The 21904-nt window shown below is 44.5% G+C and overlaps 2 long non-coding RNA genes across 2 annotated transcripts in view; one reads left to right on the top strand and one right to left on the bottom strand.

Moving 5' to 3' along the window:
• The window catches only part of LOC108399096 (uncharacterized), a 223792-nt gene that overhangs the window by 29672 nt on the left and 172216 nt on the right, over positions 1-21904 (top strand). The gene's annotated exons all lie outside the window — the stretch shown is intronic.
• On the bottom strand, positions 1577-5458 carry LOC108390792 (uncharacterized). Its single transcript, XR_001851593.3, has 3 exons — positions 3626-5458; positions 3153-3305; positions 1577-2273 (listed from the first exon to the last, which is right to left on the bottom strand). It is a non-coding gene; the product is annotated as an uncharacterized lncRNA (long non-coding RNA).

Here is a 21904-nt window from a genome sequence, read left to right as displayed (position 1 = left end):
GCATGTCTTAATGCATGCAACATGCCCATGTGTGTAGAATGTGTCATGATGCCGATGACAAGTCATGACAGTCACAAATGTTGGAAATAGTGGCCAAGCCAGAAATTGGCCTGCAGTATGAGGTCTGAAGCAAGACTCCCAGTTCAGGCAAAGGTGATGGACAAGTCATGGAAGAGAGAGAGAGGGACTTCTTCTTTTTGTTTAGTGGCCTTTTCTGCTCCATTCCAAACCTGGCTAAGGTACCAAGAGTCCAACTGTGCCAGGATGAACCAGCGAGGGCAACAAGAACAAGGTGGAGGCAGACCCTCCATCTGTCATGGAAACCATTGGCATTGTAGGGTCACTGACTCCCCAAATGGCACTGGCCCCATGGCATGGGAGAGGGCTTATTACCAGAAAGGATCCCAGTGGGAAATCAGGGGATTCGGTAAGTGTTTGGAGCACTTTGGTTCCAAAAGCAGTATGTGTGTTCTGCTCTTTGAATAATCAGATAATAGCCCCTGATGATTGCTCTCACTACTGACTTTGGCAAAGAAGGTTGATTATGGGATGAGTTGCTGAAGCAGGTGGCTGACCTGGAGACCAAGAGAATTCTGAGATGACTAAACAGCAAACTCAAATTCCCAGGAAGCAATGAATTAATGGAATCGTCATTTATTCAGAAAATAAGTGAAGTGCCACTGCAGTGCCAGGTATCGTGCTAGAGGTGGACTCCACGGAACCCATCTCCCTCCAGGCCTTCCCATGGGGGCTAGGCCTGACTTGATCTTATTCTTTGTCCCTCTACCCCCCAGGCCTCTTCCTACGATGCGAGCTTGGGGTTAGACAGGCACTAAGGCAGATGTTTAGTTGTAGCCGGCCTCAACTCTAGGGAAAATTTTAGTATGTCCATTTTTCTACTCAGAGACACAGATGGTGTGAAGTAGGGGTCTTCAAACTACAGCCCCTTGGACAGATCTGGTCTGTGGCTTATTTTGGTAAATAGTTTTATTGGAACAGAGCAGCACATGGTCTTTATAGTATTGTCTCCTTGGCTGCTTATGCTGCTTTTATACTGAAAGAGTTGAGTAGCTGAGAGAGAGGCTGTAGAGAGCCCAGAAATCCTATATAGTTATAATCTGGCCCTGCTACAAAAGGTTTTTTGCCTCCATGTAGAGAATCAATGGTCCAATAGGAAGTGTACTCAGATTTCCTGATGTGTCCTCCAAGACCCAAACCACAACTGGCTTCCTCATTAGAAAGTTCTTTTGTTTTAATATTTTTAATCTTTGTGATTCCTGCCCCCTGAAAAATGTCTAAAATACTAAATGGCTATGATAGAAAGCAAAGAAGGATAAGCATCTTGAAATCTGACTGAACAATGTAAATTAAAAACCAGGGGAAGACTGAAGGCTCTTGAGTCTCATGGGGCCCGATCTAAATTCAGAACTGTGACCCTCCTCAGTTACAGACTGAAGGCAAAGGGCAGACTCTGGGGTAGGTTTGTGTTGAATCTCAATGACTGTTGGTGGAACACACAATTGGGTAACTTACACTCATTTATTTTAGAATTTAAAAATATTTATTTATTGACTGATTGAATTTTACCACAGAGGTCCATAAGGCAAGTACAAACAAAATGAACATTTTGGATATTGTGATAATCTAAAAATGTCTTTGGGAAAAATTTAGGCATTATGTAAATACTGTTTTCTTATCACTTGGATAAAAACATAGATATTTTTGTGGGATGGCCGGGACTTTTGGACTGGGAACAGGTGAAGGACGAAGGTCAGAGGCATTCAGTTTCTTGCACAGGGTCATATCACCCTCAGTCTGGCCAACCCACACCTCCGCATCTCAGACATTCTACCCTACAGCTTTGCTTCTCTAGGGAAGCTTGGTGCCTTGGAAAGCTGGGCTCACAGTGTGGTCCTAGGATGCTTCTCATGGCTGGGTTCATGAAGATTCTCTCGGCTGCCCTCCCAGATGCCTGTGTCCTCAAATCACACATCAAGCCTTTCCCTTGACTCCTCTCCAGACCCTAGATCTTTTCTTTGCATTCTTGTTGGGATGCTAAATTAGAGTTGCCGAGTCTCCAAGAATATGCCAGAACTCAGTGTACCTTGGCCACCTTCTCTTGGATCACTGTCTTCTTGGACTGTACACACCATGGTCTGGAGGGCTGGGCTGTATAAAGATGGGGAGGGTCTCCATGTTCACACAACTCATGGAAGTCAAAGAGGAGGCATCATGTAAGGCTTCTGGGAAAATTTCCAAACTGACCTTGGGATCTGCAATAGAGTAAAAGAACACTGACAATTGTCACAGCTCCTGCTCAGCTCGGCCAAGCACAACAGACTCTACTGTGGGTCTGCCTGGTGACAAGCCCATGTGGAGTGTTGAATGTTGGGGAATCTGGGAGGAACAAGTCCCTGGCCTTGCTTTGGAGGGTCCCGGTGAGGACCACTGTCTGGTCCTGCTGGCTGAGGGGAGAATGTAGCCATGAAACCTGTGGCAGAAGCTCTCAGACAAGGCCAGAGTTCTGCTGGGCACCTGCAGACAAATCCTGTTGTCCAGTTATTCCTTACTTGTGCTTAAAACCCCTTCCAGCTGAAAGGTTTGAAATATTCCCCTATCCTCAATCTTGTAAAATGGATTGTCATTAGGAACATGAGGGGGTGGGCCTAGAATACCCAGATTATTGCTCAGTGAGAATTACATTTCCTTCACAAAAGCCCTGTGAGAGAAGCCACCCCATTCCTCTTTTATATAAGGGGAAAGTAATTCAGAAAGATTAACTGATGAGCCCCAAATAACACAGTTTAGAAATGGCAGAACCAAGAACCCCCTTGCTCTGGATCCCAGGTGTCCACAGTGAGCCCCAAGGGAGGCCTGGAAGGGGACAGCAGATCACAAAAGAGCAGCTTGAGGGCCGGGTCTTCCACACTGTTATGCAGGCTGACTCCTGTAGAAAAGACGGCCAACAGGGGCAACGAGTGGGGGCTGAAATTCAGCCTGTGCTTCTAAACCAAGTGCCCCAGAAAGGTATTGGGGCTCTGGGGAAGGGTCCCTTTTTCTAATATGCACCAGAGGGACACTGGGGCCTGGTGGTGACCTTCTTGTGGGTAGACATGTAGTGAGATCAGGTGTGGGAGGGACAGCAGACTCACCTCCTAGCTTGATGATGCGGGCAAGGCTATGGACTGATCTTGCACACCTACTTCATAGTATGACTTTTATTGTTGTAGCTTTACTGGCTTCATTTTTTTCTCTTTATTTATATGAAATCATCCAGTGGAACATTTACCCATAAAATGTTTTATCTAAGACCAAGGCAGGAGATGAGAAAAACAAAAACTGAGTGACAAGAATAAAGCATATTGTCAATTTAGACACTTAAAAAATTGTTGCAAATGCAATTTAGAGTTAGTCCATTTCCAAATATCCCAGCAGAATGGAACTGTAGGAAAGGATAACCAACAAATATTTCTTGATCATTATGGGTATTAAGCCTGTAGTCAAACTGAAGACAGGATAATTAGTGATAAAAGCACTGAATTCATCAAAATTATAAAACCTCTTTCACCCTTGTGGGGTCCAAATGCAGTTTAATCTCTTATTTTTCAAGTCCCTCTTCACCTACCTTGTGAACAGTAAATCCTGTGTCCTCTTCTTAGCCCCCATTCTCACCCTGAGTTGTCTGAGAATGTTGAGAACTTACACTGAAGATGTAAGACATAGAGTCTGATCACTTGGCTACTGCTTTTCGTCTTGTTGCCCTTGCTTATGCTTTAGAATGTGGAATCTCCCAGCTTAGAAGCTAACATGGGTTAGCCTGGTGGAATGTCATTAGTTGGTGGTGTCGAATGTGCCTATCCTGTTCATAGAGATTTTAAGTTCACATTGTCATGTTCAGCCACTTTTCCCCCTAGATGCAAGCACTATGCCAAGCAGGTGGTTCTAGAAAAACACCACGTTGTGTCAACATTGGACCTCCTCTGCATTTCTTTTGGCTATTGTATTGAGTTGGGATTATGAACCTGGGCTTCTCTTTTCCTTAAGTTTATTTCTGTGGCCCAGCTGTCCCTCTTGGTCCCTAGACCTTGGTTGGGAGCACCACCGTCTCAGGTCTTCTTGTTTTCAAATCTTGGGAAGCAGGAGTTGGGAGCCTTGGCATTTTCTCTCCCAGAAGGTTCTTGTGCTCCCTTTACATATTGATACACCTCCTCTTCAGGGATTAGCTTTGCAAGCTAGAGAATTTAAGGACTTGCAACCTTGCCCTGGTTTTCTTCTCTCCAAAGGGTTCTCTCATCTCCAAAGTTCAGAACATGGCAGGTCTCTGCATTTACATAACCAAGAAAGACCTTCAAATTACTTTTTTTTTTTCTCCCCTAGAGAAAAACTGAATCCTCTAGATGATCCGGAGTCTCTACTTGTAGACATAAGTGAAAGCAAATTTTATATTTGCCCTAACAGAAGCCCTGCTACATATACTAATATAATACTGTGGTGAATTGGATGACAGGGCCATCAGAGAACAGTGAAATCCATACCATTAGCGCACAGCCTCATCCTCAGCATTCCCCTGCTCACCTCCTGTGACCCATCCACACCGGCCCCTGGCCCCTTTTTCTAGCTGCTTTCTAGTAATGTCATCCGTGAGAGCTGGGTTGGAACTTTACTTCCTAAATAAGTCATTGTCCTATCATATTCAGTGTATATTATTATCATTCCCATTTACCTGGGAGCAGATACAGGGAATTAAGTAACTTGCTTATGATGCCCCATCTAATGAGCTAGGTCCAGAATTCCACTCAGGTCAGACTCCAGCCCTGCGCTGCATTCCCCCGGGGCCGCATGTGATTACCAGAGAATCCAGACCTGTGGGCCCAGAGTGCCCCGCGGCTGCCGACCGCCCCCATCCCAGCCTTGCGCTGGGGGGCAGTGCAGAGGGCTCGCGGGCGGCCTCAGGGCGCACCCTCGCCCGGCTCAGGCTGCCAGCCGCTGGAGAGAAGGAGCTGGCGGGAGCCCAGAGAGGATCCCCCGCAAGAAATATATCGCGTGCTGACACTTTTATGACCCGGGCCCGCTTACAAAACACAGGCCGGTGCACAGCTCTGCTTTTCCTGCCCAGCTTGAGATCACATGCTCGCCCCGCGACTGCCACTTGGAGTCAGGAAAGCCCATATATTTTCCTCCTCAGATGGGACTAGTGGTTCTCGTCAGGTGCAGAAAGCCAATAAATCACCAGCGAGGTCTCGGTGTGTCTATCCGTCAGGAGGCTTGTCATCTTCCGGGCCTTGATCCACATGAAAGCCCGGCCGGCAGGGGCGGGGTGGGGCGGGTCCCAGGCCGACGCCTGCGGGGAGCGCGCTGGGGCCGCGCTGGGCTGTGCGCCTCCGCGCCGCCCGCTCGCGCTTCCTTTCGCTTTGATGGCCCGCCGCTCCGGAGTGGGGCGGGGACGCGGGCCTCCAGCCTGGGGGTTTTAATATTCACCTCACGTCCTCGCGGCAGCTACTTTGGGAGGAAAGAAAGCTACAAAGAAAGTTCCGGGCGACACCAGGGTGGCGGGGGTTCCCACACCGCAGGCAGCGAGTTGACATCCGTGCCAGACCCAGTGCGCCTGGCAGGAAACATGTTGAGAGGGGAGTGGGCAGAGGGTCCTCCAGGGTTAATCGGCCCCTTTCCCGTGTTCAGCTTCTTCCGGAAAGCAGGATAGTGGCTATCAGATGGAATCTGATGGACCTTGATTCAAATTCTACCTCTGCCACCTTCATTGTTTGGACTTTAGTAAATTTACTTATATTCTTCATTTTCTTCCTGTGTAAGTGGGAACACAAACACCTATCTCACAGCTGGTGTGGGAATTAAATGGGGCAATATGTGCAAATTGCTTTTCAGGGTACCACAAGTAAAATCATGAAAAATTATAGTTGCACCTTTTATTATTTTCCTCACCTATAAAATGCTGGTTTTGGACTTGATGCACTTCAGGGCCATTTCTTGCTGTAAGCTGTGCACCCTGTGCAGCTCAAGCGATGGGTCCTAGTGCTACTGACCCCTCCCACCCAGCCAGGCTCCTGCTCAGGCACCTGGGATGCCGGGCTCTCATGGTCACACTTACCCAGAGGCTCCAAGGGCCACATGTCTGGGAAGCCCCACTGCTTTGGATGAGTGCCGTACTTTGGCGGCGTGTGGAAGGCTCCTTCCATGTTCTCCTTACTTCTGTGGGAGGGGCACAGGATGCTGGATGGGCAACCCGTGGTCTCCCACTGAGAGCCTGAGCCATGGAGGGTAGCAGGGGAACCTCTCTTGGTCAAGGGCTCTTGGTCACATGGTCAGCTGTGCTCCATGGACTGGAACCCAGTGGTCTTTTCCCCCTTACGGCCATAACAACATATTCACGTGCCACATTCACCAGGTAGAGGAGTGGATGCAGGAAGTTCCCTTCATGGGCTCCATTTCCCTTTTTCATCTCTCACTCAACAAATAGTTTTTGATCATCTCTCGTGTGAAAGCTACCAAGACCTGTCATTTAACCACTCCAGATCTCAGATTTTTCAATTGGAAATTCAGGGGCCAGGAATGCCAGTGTTTTTCAACATGGAGCTATCGGCAACAGGCCAGGACTGTCCTGCACCTAGAGAATGTTTAGCACCGGACATTAGATACCAGCAGAACCTGCAAGCTTTAGGACAATAAAAATGCCCTCACATTTCCAAAAACCCTGAGTGGAGAACCACTGGATGACCCATTTTCCTTCTAGTGCTAGCATTGTATCAGTTTAGTAGCCCTGGTTCTGGTACTAACTAATCACCTTGTGTGACTTCAGACAAGCTGGTTAATTTTTTAAATAGTCTGTATTATGGGAACAATCAAACTTGTCATGTATTGTCTTTCACAGAGTTATTGTGAGGATATGATAAAAATAAAAAAATGTGAAAACACTAAAGTGATCTCTGAGGGTAAGATGCTATTATTATTATGTGAAAATGATGATACTAGTATCTTATTAATAGGTTCTAGGCATTGCATTACATCCATTTAATTCTAAAAGGATTCTCTCAGGTAAGTTTTATTATTTGCATTTTACATGTGAAGAAAACAGATGAAAAGGTAAGTGATTTTTCCAAGGCCATGCAGCTAGAATTTGAACCCGACTGCATGAATACAAAACTCATGCAGTAAATAATGTCCCCTATTTCCTGGTCAGAAAAGTTTTGTCCCCAGATCAGCACATTCTCCGGTCATGAACAAGAGAAGGAAGGAGAAGAAGGCAGTTGGTGATTGAAAGATGTCTTATGTCATTCTGCTTGCCTGCCTCCCTCGGTGTGACTCCATTGTTTTGTCTCTGTGCCTTGCCTTTCTGTGAGAATGAAGTCTGCTTAAGGTCACTTTAATCCTTTGTACATCCCATTGCTTCGCTACAGCTCTTGGTTCCTGCTCTCTGCTGTACACACCCACACATGCACACTCACCCAGAACTAGGGTTGCTGGATCTACCAAATAGAAATACAGCATGTCCTGTGGAATTCGAATTTCATATAAACTGATGTTTTTAAAATATAACTATGCCCCAAATATTGCACAGGACACATACTAAAGAAGTATTCATTTATAGGAAATTCAAGTGTAATTGGGTGTTATCAATTTTCTGACAACTCTGATCCATCATACCAATACTCCCCAGCCTTCAAGTCTGTAAAGCACAGATGGCCAGAGAGGAGCAGGGCTCTGTGACATGGGAAGAGACCCCAGAACATCAAAGTCTTTGCCTTAAGGGCATTCTCAGTCTAGCTGACAATATAGAAATCACCAAAGGTAGTTACTAGACACTTGCCTTCAGTCTCCAGCACCCTCTGGGAGTCATGCTGTACCCCTTCCTCTCCAGCCAACTGGCATCCACTCATTCACCTCTCCACCTGTCTCTTTCACATTCTGTCACTTTCATGCCCTTTCATCTTTAACTTTGGTCCATCTGCTCAACAGTTTGCATCTGAGGGACTGCAACAATCTCCTACCTTAGCTTCCTGTTTTTATTCTTAATTTTGAGTGTCCACCCTCCACACTGAAACCAGAGTAATCCAGCTTTCTTTTGAAGTAATGTGTTTCCTCTGATGATCATAGTAACCCATGTGCATTGTAGAAATATTAAAAAATATTTCAGGAGTGAAGAAAAAAATTACAATCTTCTCTCATTATTTCTCCACTCAAAATTTGTGCCAGGGTCTCATTTTTTACACAATAAGTCCAAAGCTCCTAGATGGAGTACTCAAGACCCCTTGTGATCTGGCTTTATTTGCTTCTCAGCTATGCCCGGCACAGTCTAACTTGCACCCCACCTCCAGCTAAACAATAATTTTCCAATTCCCTGAAATTGGACACCTTAGAGGACACCCAATCAGGACTTCATCTACTACCATGCTCTGTGTCCAGACCTTTGCAAAGCCTTCTTCTTCTTCCTGTAAGTGGCTTTTTCTACTACACATGAGCAAACTTCTATTTGTACTTCAGAACCCAGTTTCAGTGTTACTTCCTGGACCTTCACATCCCAAGGCAGACTTAGAAATAATTTCCTTAGTGCTCTTATAGTCACTGAGCTGTCACAGCCCTTGTAAATACCTTTCTTATGCATTTTGAGAAATAGTGTGCTGAAATTACTTATTTACACACATGTCATTCCATCTGAACTTTGAGGTCCTGAAAAGTGGAGGTTATGTATCTCTCTCTAATGCCTGTTAAATGCCTGACACAATTAGGAGCTCCATAAAATGTTTGTTAATCATTAATTAATGGAGCTCTTTCCTTTCCCACATGCTTCATGCATTCCACCTATGGCCTCATACAAATTATTGTACCAATGAAAAGCTGATTAAATGCTGCTACTACTTAACGCTTGCCAGTCCAAATAGATTATAAATGGTTGTAATCCTTCACAATGGCTATTTCAGGACTAAGCATAAGTACTTGTTGAGTGACTGATAATTTTCCCACAGATCAAGTAGAGGATGAGGCTCACAGGAAATTGTAGTATGTCCCAGTCAGGGTTCAGGGGCCTGCGGGTTCTACTCCCCGCTCTTCTGAGCTCTGTAAGTCACTATGGCTCACTGGGCCTTGTTGCCTTGCCTGTCTATAACGTGGGGGTGGGTCCAGGTGATCTCCGTCCTGGTCTTCTACATCTTTAAAGGGCAATGAGCTCACAATAATCTTATCAGCTATGCCTTGAACATCTTAGTGATGATGACTGACATTCAATAACTAAGTGCTCTCCATCAGTGCTCTCACTTGGTCCCCCAAAACCCTATTGGATGACTATTATTATTAGCCCTGTTTCATAGGTAATAAAACTAAAGCACAAAGAAGTTAAATGCCTTTCTTAAGATAATCAGTAAATGAAGAACTAGGTATGCACTCAGTAAATATGATTTCAGTCCTGGGTTCTTGAACAGAATGTCTCTAAAGTCCCACTTTGTTCCAAGTCTCTAAACTCATTACTGCAAAAACCTGAATTGCCAGCCTCTGTGACTCTGTTAGGCACCTGGGGTATGTAAGTCCTCTGCTGAGCTGGAGGGTTTCAGAGTTACACAAGCATGGCAGAGTGGGAGGAACTTGGACCTGTAGATCCACATAACTTGAAAATGAGCCCCAGCCCCATGACATGCCAGGCTGGGAACCCGGGCTCCTACAGTCAGTGAGTCAACTTTCTCCTCTCGAAAATCGTAATACTCCTAATCATGCCTGCTCCTCCCACCCCACAGCATTGTTCTGAGGATCAAAAGAACAAGGATATGTGAGAGTGCTTTGTAAATTATAAAGTGCCATACAAATATGAGTTATTATTATTTCCAGCTGGCGTTGTCTGGGACTACTTCAATGAGGGCATTATAAATGATTGATAAGACTTTATGTGGTATTTGTGCTTTAAGGGGGAACAAGCCTTAAGTCAAATGACTGAAACTCCTGTATGGAATGTTGGTTGCAGCATCCTAGACAGAGGGATTTGGGCGAGTGAATGGGGGGCAGGCGTGGGCCCAAATCCAAAATACCAGCTAGCTTAACTTAGACTCCTGGGTTAGGAATTGTTATTAAACATTTATTATTATTTAGTTATTCATTGAATAGGTCAAAGAAAGTTAGTAATAATATTAGCAAATATTTATTTCAATGCTTACCTGTATCAGGCATTGTTCTGAGTATTTTTTATGTAAATGTATTTAATTCATAGAGATGAACATGAATATGGGGAATATGACTATCCCCATTCTCCAAATGAGGAAAATAAGGCTCAGAGCAGTTGAAAACCTTTTTGAGAGTCACAGAGCTATTAAGTGGTGGAGCTTGGATTTGAGCTCAGTCATTCTGACATCAGAGACAGTAGAAACAAGAAAGGTACAGAAGGGTGGTGGGTGGGGGCCAGGGGGAGGGAGGGAGGAAGGGAGAAAGTCTACATACTGAATATTCCATAGGTATATTACTCTGAGACCTGGAGAGGGCAACTAGACAGAAATCTAGAACCAAGTAATTTCAAATGAAACATGTCCTAAGGGAGTCAAAGAAAGATCCTTAGGCCTAGCCTTTCCATAAGGCAGAGCGTTTCATCTTCACGTCTGTGGGCTGCCACGGAGCCACAGCCACCACGATGAGGTGCAAACCAGGTGCTGTGGAAACGCACAGGAGGAGTGAAGATGAGGTGTGGGGTAGGCTGGGTGAGTCTTCAAGAATCACAGGATCCAGAATCATAGGATCCAGCCAGCAAGATTAGGGAAAGAGGCATGGAACTCTGTAATGTTTGTGGAACTGCACATACTTAGCTAGTATTGCAAAGCAAAGGCAGTGTGGGAAAGGAAAGATACAGGCTAGAGGTTTGAGTGTGGTCTAGTCCCTTGTGCCAGAAAGCCTCTTTGACAAGCCAAGAAGCTCCAGCTTTATGTTGTAGTGACAGAGAGCCACAAATGGTTTTAACTAAATTAGGTCTGTAGTTTAGATATTCACTCTGACTAGAGGAGGGAGGGCAGATTTTCTGGGTGCAGAGCAGGGCAGGTGATAGGAAGAATGGTCATTACTCCAGGCAAGAGACGGGGAACACTGTGACTGGGGAAGTCATCAGGAGCTGATGAAGAGACTGAAACAGTATTTTGGAGGTGTTTGTAGAAGATTTCAGGGACTGGATGAAGGTGGAGTGGCTGGTGCTGGTGCATGTCTCAGCTGATGTCTGTGTTTCTGGATGACCAGAGAGACTGTGTACTACCAACAGAGGTGGGGTGCTCTGGAAGAGGAGCAATTCTGAGAAATGCATCTGTCTAGCAGCATATTGGAAAAAAAAATTACAAAACTCTGGGAAGGGCTGGTTACAAATTACAAAGCCTTGACTAGGGCTATATATATTTATCTGATTTGTGAAAAAATAATTTATTAACCACTGTACGTCAACATTAGGCTAAGTGCTACACTGGGAAGTCAGGATAGAACAGGTTATATTGCAGTATAACAGACAATCCACAAATCTCAGTGACTTAAGAGAAAAATAAAAGTTTACTTCTAGCTCATATCACGTGTCAAATATGTGTTGTGCAGGGGCTCTGTTCCCCATAGTCCTCCAGAAACCAAGCTGACAAAGGTGTACCAGCTTGCAACTTCAGTGTCCAGTATGCAAGTCCCCCTCAGTCACGTGGGCAGGAGGAGAGAGAGACTTAGGAATACAGGTGGGCTTTTCATCCCCTCATCTAGAGTGACATACATCATATCTACTCACATTTTGTTGCCAGAGTTGGTTTTATGCCCTCCCACCCCAAATGCAGGGGCTGAGAAATGTAGAAGAGCAAATGTGATCTGTGGTGAGCATTACTGTCTGTTGCATAAGGTATCAAAATAAATCCAAGAAAGAAAGGATGGGATCAGTTATGGGAGAGCCCATAGAGTGTAAAAGAGAGTGGTCAAGGAAAAACCTTGGAGGGACAGTCTCCTTCCAGGATATGAGAAATGACATTAAAAGAGCTTGGAGCCAATAGCCTCACTCAAGGCAGGAAGTACATAAGGAGGTCCAGGGTGGCAGACGTGGCCGGAGGAGCAGTGGGATAAATGTGGACTTTTCTACTACATTTGGCTATCAAGAGTGGCCTGGGAAGCATTCTAATGGACCAGTTTCTGTGGAATGATATTTAACCAGCTTTTTGTTGCAGAAAACATGGTGACTCTAGGACTGTGTGGAAAAGGGCTGTGTTCCTGAGGCCATGGCCCCTGGATGTATTCTGAAAGTAAAGGTGGTAATTCAGTTAGACAATCCATCTTTATCTCACAATGCTACTTAGAATGCTTAATAAATTCCAACTGATAACTCTCTATTTGGGTGGGATAAGACCTGCAAAAGTACAGTCCATGATAATGGAAGCAGATCTCAGGCTATGTGAACTGCCAAACAAAGGGATGTTTACCTGTTGTTCATTCATATCCTTGTGTAGGAGCAATATCAGAACATCAGAACTTAAGAAGTTTATCAAAAGTGCAGTTATGGCTAACTAATAATAGTCCTTGGCTTGAATTGAGAACACACATTTGTAGTTTTCAGTTGCTCCAGGAGAAGAGGGTGTCATTGTTTCCTTTTTGTTTTTCCCTTGAGAAAACTACCTACACAGTAAAATGAATAATCTGATATTTTGGTCATACAGCTGTTGAGCTCTTCTAGGAAAGAGGAACATGGAAGAGACATCTACTGAGTACCGGCTACATGCCAGGCAATTCTCATACATAATTTTCCTTAATCTTCATGACCATTTAGTAAAAGATATCTCTTTAATCCTCATTTTAAAGAAGTGGAAAAACTGAAGAGAAGGCCCCAATTTGCAGACTACAGGGGCTCCCTTCCATTTGCTATCTGCTAAGTAGACCCTGAAACTGAGCACCCATTTCTGTTTCTCGTCAACTGCTGTGAATTTCTCAGTTGCCATCAGTTCAAAGTGGCAGAAAGGCTGATGAAAGGTGTCACAGGCCTGTGGGCTACTGCTGTGCCTTTCGAGGGACTGACTTCCAGCTTTCAGCCACATGCATGAGAGCGACTGTTTACATCTGCCAACCTGTCAGGCTGCCCCTCTTGTGGGCTGCTTTCCTCCCTCCTTGGAGTCTCCTCAGTAAAACATTGAACTCCCTTTAAAAGTATCTCCTCTGAGTGAAATGGGGAGGGTCCAATATGGCTCCGTTTAGCTCTCTGGAGAGGAGGAAGAGGAATCCTCCCCTCACATAACTTTCCCAGCCAGTGATATCTCTGTTTCTTCTCCCTCAAAGGAAAAACTTAATTTTCATGAACCTAGTCTCCCAACTCCCGTAACTCCAGAATCCCATTCCCCAGTCTCTGCCTCACCCACCGCCCCGCGGATCCTTTGAGTCCTGACTCGCGGGAAAACTGGAGGGAGAGACTGGATGTGGAGCCACCTTCTGGCCATGCCTTGAACTTCATCTTGCTTAATAGCTGCTTTTCTACAGAGGGCTGCTGTCACCTCCCCACAAGACCGCTGGGAGAAGCAGAATCAACTCTGCCCAAGGCTCCCTAGGGTGAAGGGGCACAGTTGACAAGCTCACACATTGGGAAGGATAAATCAAACTTTCAAACTGTACGGAAGAGAAGTTTGCCTTGACCAGGTTCCCCTTTCAGGATCTTCCCTTTACCCCACAGTGCCTAAGGTTGGATCTGCTCCCTATACCCATTTTACTTTTCTGTGGTTGCTCATTAACTCTATGAAAGTACCCACCAGAATTGTCTGGGAGACTTGAGAAAACACAGGTTGTTGGGGTCCATCCCCAGGGTTTGTGATTTCACTGAATTGTCATTGGTTTCCAACCCTAGATGCACTGTGTGTGTGTGTGTGTGTGTGTGTGTGTGTGTGTGTCTGTGTGTGCATTGGGGCTGATTCTACAGACCAGTTAGCACACTGGCAGTTTTTAAAAACACGCTCCCAACCCTACTGAGTGATTCTAAGTGCAGATTGAGAACCTCCATAAATTCAGACCAAAGGTTTTTAGACCTGAATAGTGGGATTTGAGAAATTTTCCCCTCTAAACCTTCTAGACCCTAAGAAATACATTCTAAAGTTAAAATATCAGGCATATGTGCTGATTGAGGGAAAGTGAAGGTATTTCATCAAAAGAAGTCAACCTCCTAAGTATTCCTCATATTATGTACCTGCTTCGGCTGTCGGCGTAATGGAGTGATAGCCAGCTTGGAACTCTGAAAACAGTTAAGGTCTAGTTCTACCCCTTACCACTCTGGGATCTAGGCCAGCTACTTAACTTCTCTAAACCATAGTTTTCACATCTGTGAAATGGGAACAATGAGCACACCTATTATATAAAGTTATTATGAGGAATAAATGAGACAATCCAGTCCCTTACACATAGTTGGAATTCTACTAAAGATAAGTGTTACATTACTGTTATGATTATTATCACTACTTTTCTTTTTATAACTCTTTGATTCAACTATGGGAGAGCTTGTGAATTCTTACCTTGACTTCAAGCTTGAGGACTCCTTGAGTTGTGAGAGTTATGGACTTGGTGCTTGGAACCTTTCTAATTCCAATTTCAACTTCATAATGTGTCACGGGTCTGTGGTCCAGCCCAACCATCATCCTTGCTAGAATGCCCACCAATAATCCTCAAACTCTACCTGTGCAAACCTAACAACTGATCTCTGTCTCTAACATACCCTTACATCCTGTCAGACTTCCCTCTAGGAGTGGTACCATCTCCATGACTGCCTAAGCCAAAAACCTGGGAGTCATTCTAGACTCCTCCTCCTTGTTCCCTGCTCACCACCACTACCAAAACAAACAAACAAACAAACAAACAAACAAACAAACAAACAAACAAACAAACACCAAAAAATGAAAAAACAAAAAAAATCCTAAACAAACAAAATTCTATTAACAATCACCTATTAGGTCCTCCAAATTCTTCTAATTCTTAAGTCAATCTTATGTGCATCTCCTCTGCTGCTGCCCCCATGCAGGCTCCTGCACCTAAGCTACTTTAGGTCTCTTACTAATTCTTAGTTCTCTTATCTCATTTACCATGTTAGAATCAGGAGACATAGTGTTCTCCTGATCAAAACTCTCCAGTGACTTGCCATTGGAATGAAGAAGGAGATATCTAAGCTGGCCTGTGCATACAGTACAACAACAAATTTGACCGGATCTGTACTGTTGGAACTCAACCAAGAATTAGGAGAGGTGCAAGTTGTAGCGCTCCAAAATCTTAAGACTACAGACTATCTACAGTTAAAAGAACATATGGGATGTGAACAGTTCCCAGAAATGGGTTGCTTTAATTTGTCTGATTTCTCTCAGACTGTTCAAGTACAGTTGGACAATATCCATCATATCATAGACAATTTTCACAAATGCCTAGGGTGCCAAACTGGTTTTCTTGGCTTCACTGGAGATGGCTGGTAACTATAGATCTGCTTTGGTTATGTAACTGTATTCCTATTATGTTAATATGTGTGTGCAATTTAGTAAGTAGTTTAAAACCTATACATGCTTAAGTTACTCTACAAGAAGATATGTCAAAGAAATAATCAATCCTCCCATGTTTTCTTCCATCTGCTACCTCTATAGCTTTTTCTTCTTCCTTCATAATTACAACCCTTAAATAGAATTTGTGCCTCATATGGAATTTACCGAGTATCATAATTCCTCCAAGTGGTAAAGATACCTCAAGACAAATGCTGGGCATAGAAGCCACAGGGCATAAATCTGCAAAGAAGTAAAAAGCTAACCTTTTCAAACAATATGGCTTCTCTCTCACTTACCAACTTTACATCTCCCTGTATGGCCCCGGAAGATGACTGGTTAGCCAGAGACAGGTAAGATTCCTCAAGGGAGGAACAACCTAAGACAGGCACAGTCGCAGGGGGTCCATCAGGTGAGAAATTGAAGATCAAGAGTGGTGAAGCTTAGAACCTCCCCTCCCCCTGTTTTGAGAGAAATCTTCTGCATCCGTGGATGTTTTATTGCCCTTGTCTAGCTCGGATTAACACATAGTCTACAGGCACACACCTGATCATCTACAGTTGCTCTCTTACAACACTAAACTATGTTTTCTACCTTTATCTTGCATCTACCTACCACTTTAGCATTTTATTAAAAATAAAAAAAAATAATAATAAAGGGAGAAATGTGGGATCCACATATAAATCAAGTATAAAAATCAAACGAATATTCATATTTGACCTGATTGTTTATAGTTCATAATGAGTGATCAAAACCGAAAGTTTCTGTGATGACTGCCCTTGTAATGTTCACCATGTAGGAACTTATTCACTATGTAAGAATTCGTTCACTGTGTAAGAACTTGTTCATTATGCTTCAGAAGATTGGAGACTGACGAGAATTAGGCTTGAGATGGATTAATGATTGTGCATTGAGCATTGACTCCCCTATACAGAATTTTATTGTTGTTAACAACCATTTGATCAATAAATATGAGAGATGCCCTCTCAAAAAAAAATAACTAGACATTAAAATTGGTGTATTTTACAAAAAACAAAACAAAACACTCTCCAGTGGTTTTCTATCATCTATCAGGTTGAACTGGGCTTGCAACAGACACCTACAGGCAACACATTCGTAGCATGGACTCTTGGTAAAATAATATGCACTCAGCTGTTTGCACTGTGACCTGTCCAGGTATGTTGCTTTTTAAAACTCTGGGCAAACCAAACAAAACATCTCTTAGTTATTCCCTCAGTCCATCAGTCTGAATCACTTCTGTCTACTATATAAATTTTAATTTATTTGTTATGTCCTGCATGGTCTTTCCTGATGTGGATTTTATTACATATCTAACCTGGTCCCAACTTCTCTCTCCTTGCACTTTATGCATGAGTAATCCTGAATTACTTGTGGTTTTCTGAACAGGTCATGTGCTCTTGTGCCTCATGTTTTTGCTCATGCTGTGCCCTCTACGTGGAATGCCCTTCTTCTTTTCAATACCTTGGCAAAATTTAGCTCATATTTGACAATACAGTTCGAATATGGTTAATTTCCCCCAGACTAACATAGTTCTTCCTCTCCTACGCCATATTTGCTAATCTAACAATGCCCTTAGTGCACTAAAATTATTTATCTGTGTATCTGTTTCCTCCACTAGTCCCTAAACTCCTTAAAGTCAGAGGCTGTCTTTTCATTTTAGCACCCTCAGCTCTTAGCATGGTGCCTGGCATAAAGACTAGTGAGTACACAAATGGAAGGATGGCATTAGCTAACATTTCTAGTACTTTCTAAATTCCAGGCAGTGACCTAGGCATCTGCATACTTTATTTGTTTTAATCCCTACATTGAGTGTACTAACAATGATAGGAAAGAGCAAGTCTAGGATGGATCCCTGTGTAACATATGCATGGGCAAAGAGCTCCATGCTCAGATGAAAGTGATTAAGAATGTTTGCAAGAGTAGGGTTTGAGCATCTGGGATGCTCCAGAGTGACCTATGGTTACCTTTATCCTACTTAGTTGAAATTACTTATTTTATACCCTACAAGATAGTGAAGTCCTTGACAAGTACTTCAGTTTTTGTCTCAGAATTCTCAGCATCTGATATCATGCCTGCTCATAGTGGGTATCTGTGTAAATGTTACATAAATGAAAGCATGGAAGTTCTGGTATCACATGAATTTGGGAAGCTCTGAAATCCTTGCAGGTCTCTGGCAGGCTCAGTGGTTTCTCTGGCTTTTTCTTTCAGAAATGTGCAGGGTATCTTGGACATATGGGGTTATGTATTGTTGACCATAATCATATGCTGTATCTGAGAAAAAGGGAAAAAGAGAGAGATGGAACAGAGAACAATAATATTAGAGATGGAAAATAAAGTAAGAAAAAGAGGAATAAGGAGATTTTAAATCTATTTACTACATGATCTGAACATAAACTTCCAACACATTTCATTGGCCACACTAAAAAATATTCCTGCAATTAAGCTGTATGGCCACCAGATGTCAGTAAAGTAATAACATGTCTCATCAAGACTTACCAAGATCTGGCGTTCTAAACTACAGCTCTAGGCCCAATCTCCTTCAAGTTTCTAATTACGAAGTTTCATGTTGCACTGATGGAAAACAAACTTTATGAAACCAGTTAATATTAAGGAAACAAAGTAAGAATCAGAATATATAATATTGTCAAGGATAATATAAAAGTATCCAAATTCTTCAAACATCTAAATGTATTTCCCAATTATTATATAATAACTGAAATTCCTAGTCTAAATTTCAACTATTATAGTCCTTTAAATAGTCTTTTATGTTTATATATAAAGTTTGGTTCAGACTGTTAACAATTTCTTTCTTCCCATTTATCATCTCTGCCCTACTCCTTCCCCATCCCACACTTTACTACACATACATTGCCACCTGTCACTCAGAATTTGCTGTAGTACCTTCTGTGTAGGACATATTCAATTAATGCTTACTTCCATAGCTGATTCTTATGTAATTTCCTGAATGAATCTCTTTTAAGTATCTCTAACATTCATCTTCTTTAAATGAGGGAAATAAGCAAATTCAAGTAAAGTTTTATGGTTTTATCTCTCCCCCAACTCTCTGATCAATCATATCAGGTTCACCCCCATTATATCAACATCTTCCTGTTTTAATTCCTTTTGAAGCCATTCAGTGCTGAATTTTACTCATCAGCCTTAGTTCAAAGATTGGCATTAGTAATCCCCCACAGCTAACAGTGAGGGAGTGGCTGGCTGTTAACCTCTGAGTCAAACAGGACTGAATTTAAATCCTGGTTTTACCTCTTCTTTCTGCCTTTGTGAAAGGTAAGTGTATCCTTCAGAATAAGAAAGGTTATTCTGTAGAACAAGCAGCTCCAAAATCTCAGTGGCTTAAAATAAAAGTGTATTTCTCACTCTGCATGTCCAATTCAGGTTGACCAAAACTTCTGCTCATTCTAGCCCCTCAGAGTCCTAGGTTGACGGAACCTCCTTCCTCTCTGTGGAGTAAGGTATCCCAAAGTAATCCACAGTGATCTCAGCTGGTAACAAGTAGAACCAGAGGGTCTGTACCATCATTTAAATGCTCTGGTCCATATCATTTCTGCCCACAACACACTAGCCAGAGCTAATCATAGGGCCATGTTCAATTTCAAGGCTGTGGGGAAATATAATGCTCCATGTTCCCCCAGAGGGAGGAGAGCTGAGTATTGGCCAATAGTAGAACAGTGGTATGTTATAGTCTTCTTTAGTCTCCAAATATGTAGTGTTGTCTTCTTAATACATGCAGATGTACTCATCCCCTTCCCCAGAAGACAACCTAATATTTTATGAAGTCAGGCATTCAATTCAAAGTCTAGTTTAAGTCCGGGTGAAAGGAGGAGGGGGGGGGGGAAGGGAGCGTTCTCATCCACAAAGGAGTCACCTCGTTTATGGCTGTTGGAGGGGGGTGCCTGAGAGTCGGCCGCAGCCGTGAAGGCCTGAGGCGGGGATTTATGACTGTCAGAGGAGGGGCCTGAGCGTCCCCCACAGCCGTAAAGGCTTGAGTCAGGGATTTATGGCTGTCGGAGGAGAGGCCTGAGGGTCCGCCACAGCCGTGAAGGCCTGAGGCGGGGAGAGTTTCCTCCTCATCCCTGAACGTCAGGGCCTTGCTGGACGATCACGGTCAATGGCACTGTGATAGCTCGGGGAAGAGTGGCCCACCCCGGGGAAATTTTGCTTAAAAACTTTCAGCACTGATGGAAGGAATGCGTTTATGACTGTCAGAGGAGGGGCCTGAGCGTCCGCTGCAGTTGTAAAGGCTTGAGTCGGGGATTTATGGCTGTCGGAGGAGGGGCCTGATGGTCCACCGCAGCCGTGAAGGCCTGAGGCGGGGAGCATTCCCTCCTCATCCCCGAGCGTCAGGGCCTTGCCGGACGATCACGGTCAATGGCACTGCGATAGCTCGGAGAAGAGTGGCCCACTCCGGGGGGAAAACTTACCTAAAGGCCAGAGAGGAGTGGTGAGTGTGATGAGCCAGCGCCGGAAAAAGAGGACGAGGGCAAGCTGCTGCTGGTGTCGGGGGGAAGACGGGGCCCAGTTGGGGTGTCCCGTCTCCCAGGTTTCGGCACCAATGAAAGGAAAGGAGCGACACATAGCAGCAATTCACCGGAGAGTTCCGCTTTATTAGGGAAAGGTGCTGGGTTATATAGGAAGGGGCATGAATTGATTGAGGTGTCACTTCTACGGGGCTGTTGTCTGTTGGCTAGGTGCTGGGAGTGGGAGGGGGGCGAGAGGTGATTGGGCTTCAGGTGGCGCCGGCGGGAACTGAGGACCCCGAAGAGAAGCCGGAAGTTTGCCATCTTACTGGCCCTTCATTCCCCCCTTTCTCCTCTATGGGTTTGTGGACGTTGCTTTCTCTCTGGCTGCTTCCTGCTGAACAGGGGCGGAGAAGGGAGTGAGGGCTTGAGGATTGGGAGGAAAGGGTTGATAGGACTCCCCGCAGTAAGGACGAGTAGATGTGGACTTCTTCAGGTTTGGAAATCAATGAAGGTTCCCTGTAACCATAGGTTGAGGACCTGTTGATTCCAATGGTGCTAAGAGGATATGGGTGTCAGGAGCCAGGCGTCTGCGGCCATTGTTTCCAGGAACAGTTTCCAGTGGAGAGAGGGGTCTATCTCAGCATGTGGTGAGGAGGTCACCTGAGGGTGAGGGATCTTCTGTGGCCAGAAGCTGGTAGTTCCTGAGTAAAAGCTGGTTGAAAGCTTGATTAGAGATTTTTCCGACTTCGGATTTGATGAACTTTATTATACAGGGTAAGAAGAGACAGGCGAGAAGAATGATTATTATGGGGCCTGCAATGGGCCAGAGCTAGATGAGGAGGGGGTTTGTTAGTATTGAAGAGAATGGGTTGGAATTGGAAGCAGAGTGGAGGCTGGAGGCAAGGTCGGTGAGTTTGGTAATGTTAGTTTCTACAATGCCGGAATAGCAGCACTCTTCCCAGAGGAAGACGCAGGTGCTGCTCTTCTTGGCTGTAAGCAGATCTAGGGCCCGCCGGTTTTGAAGGGTGACTTTAGCTAGCGAAGTGACCTGTCTTTGGAGAGAGGCTAGAGAATCGGCAGTGGATGTCAGGGCTCCCTCAAGTTTGGCGTTGAGATCTCTAACTGCCTATAGAGAGTGACCCAAGGCTTCTCCCGAAAACCCTGCCCCAATGGCTGAGGTGATCAAAGAGCTACTGACCATGATGGGAAGGAAAGCAGCTCTTTTTGTGGGCGAGGGCAAGGGAGGTTGGAGCTCAAGGAATTCTGCCATGCTGTAAAGTGTTAACTGTGGGATTAGGGTGACGAGAATGCAGGGTGTATCAGAGTTGAGAGGCAGTGAGTTGAAAAGACTGCCATTACACAAAAAGAAGTGTCCCGGTTGTGTAAAAGTCTTAGAGCCGGAGGTAGGGGTGTAGATAGAGAGGCAGTGAAGTGCACTGGAGGGGGGGTGGAGTTGGGCCTACACAGTGGTGGATGGTGAGATTATCTGCGTATTCTGGTTCCCATAGGGGTATGTCTGCCAGGGGGCAGAGGGGTTGTCTTTCTGCATGGAAGGAGTAGTTGGAAATATTAAGGGGCACGGCGGCCAGCAGTGGGCGCTGTAGTGATGCACACAAGAAACAATTGGCTGTGTTAAGGGTGTGGTTGAGAAAGATGGTGGTGTCTTGAACGAGTTGTAATGAAGAGTAGGAGAAATGGGAAGAGGGGTGGGGATAAGAAGATGGAGAGGCGCCGTCAAGAGTTTGGATAATGACTTTTTCGGAATGTTGATATCTGATGCAACTTGAGAGATCTGGGAATGAGAGGGAACATACTTTTGAGAGATATGAAGGGTACTGTGGGGGGTCGAGGACCCCCCCCATAGTAAACTGAGGCTGTGACTCTGGCAGCTCATCAAGAGTCCCAGGGATCTGGGATTGA

Source organism: Manis javanica, chromosome 4 (assembly GCF_040802235.1).
Source record: "Manis javanica isolate MJ-LG chromosome 4, MJ_LKY, whole genome shotgun sequence".
NCBI lineage: Eukaryota > Metazoa > Chordata > Mammalia > Pholidota > Manidae > Manis > Manis javanica.
This window is presented reverse-complemented; position numbering and strand designations above follow the sequence as displayed.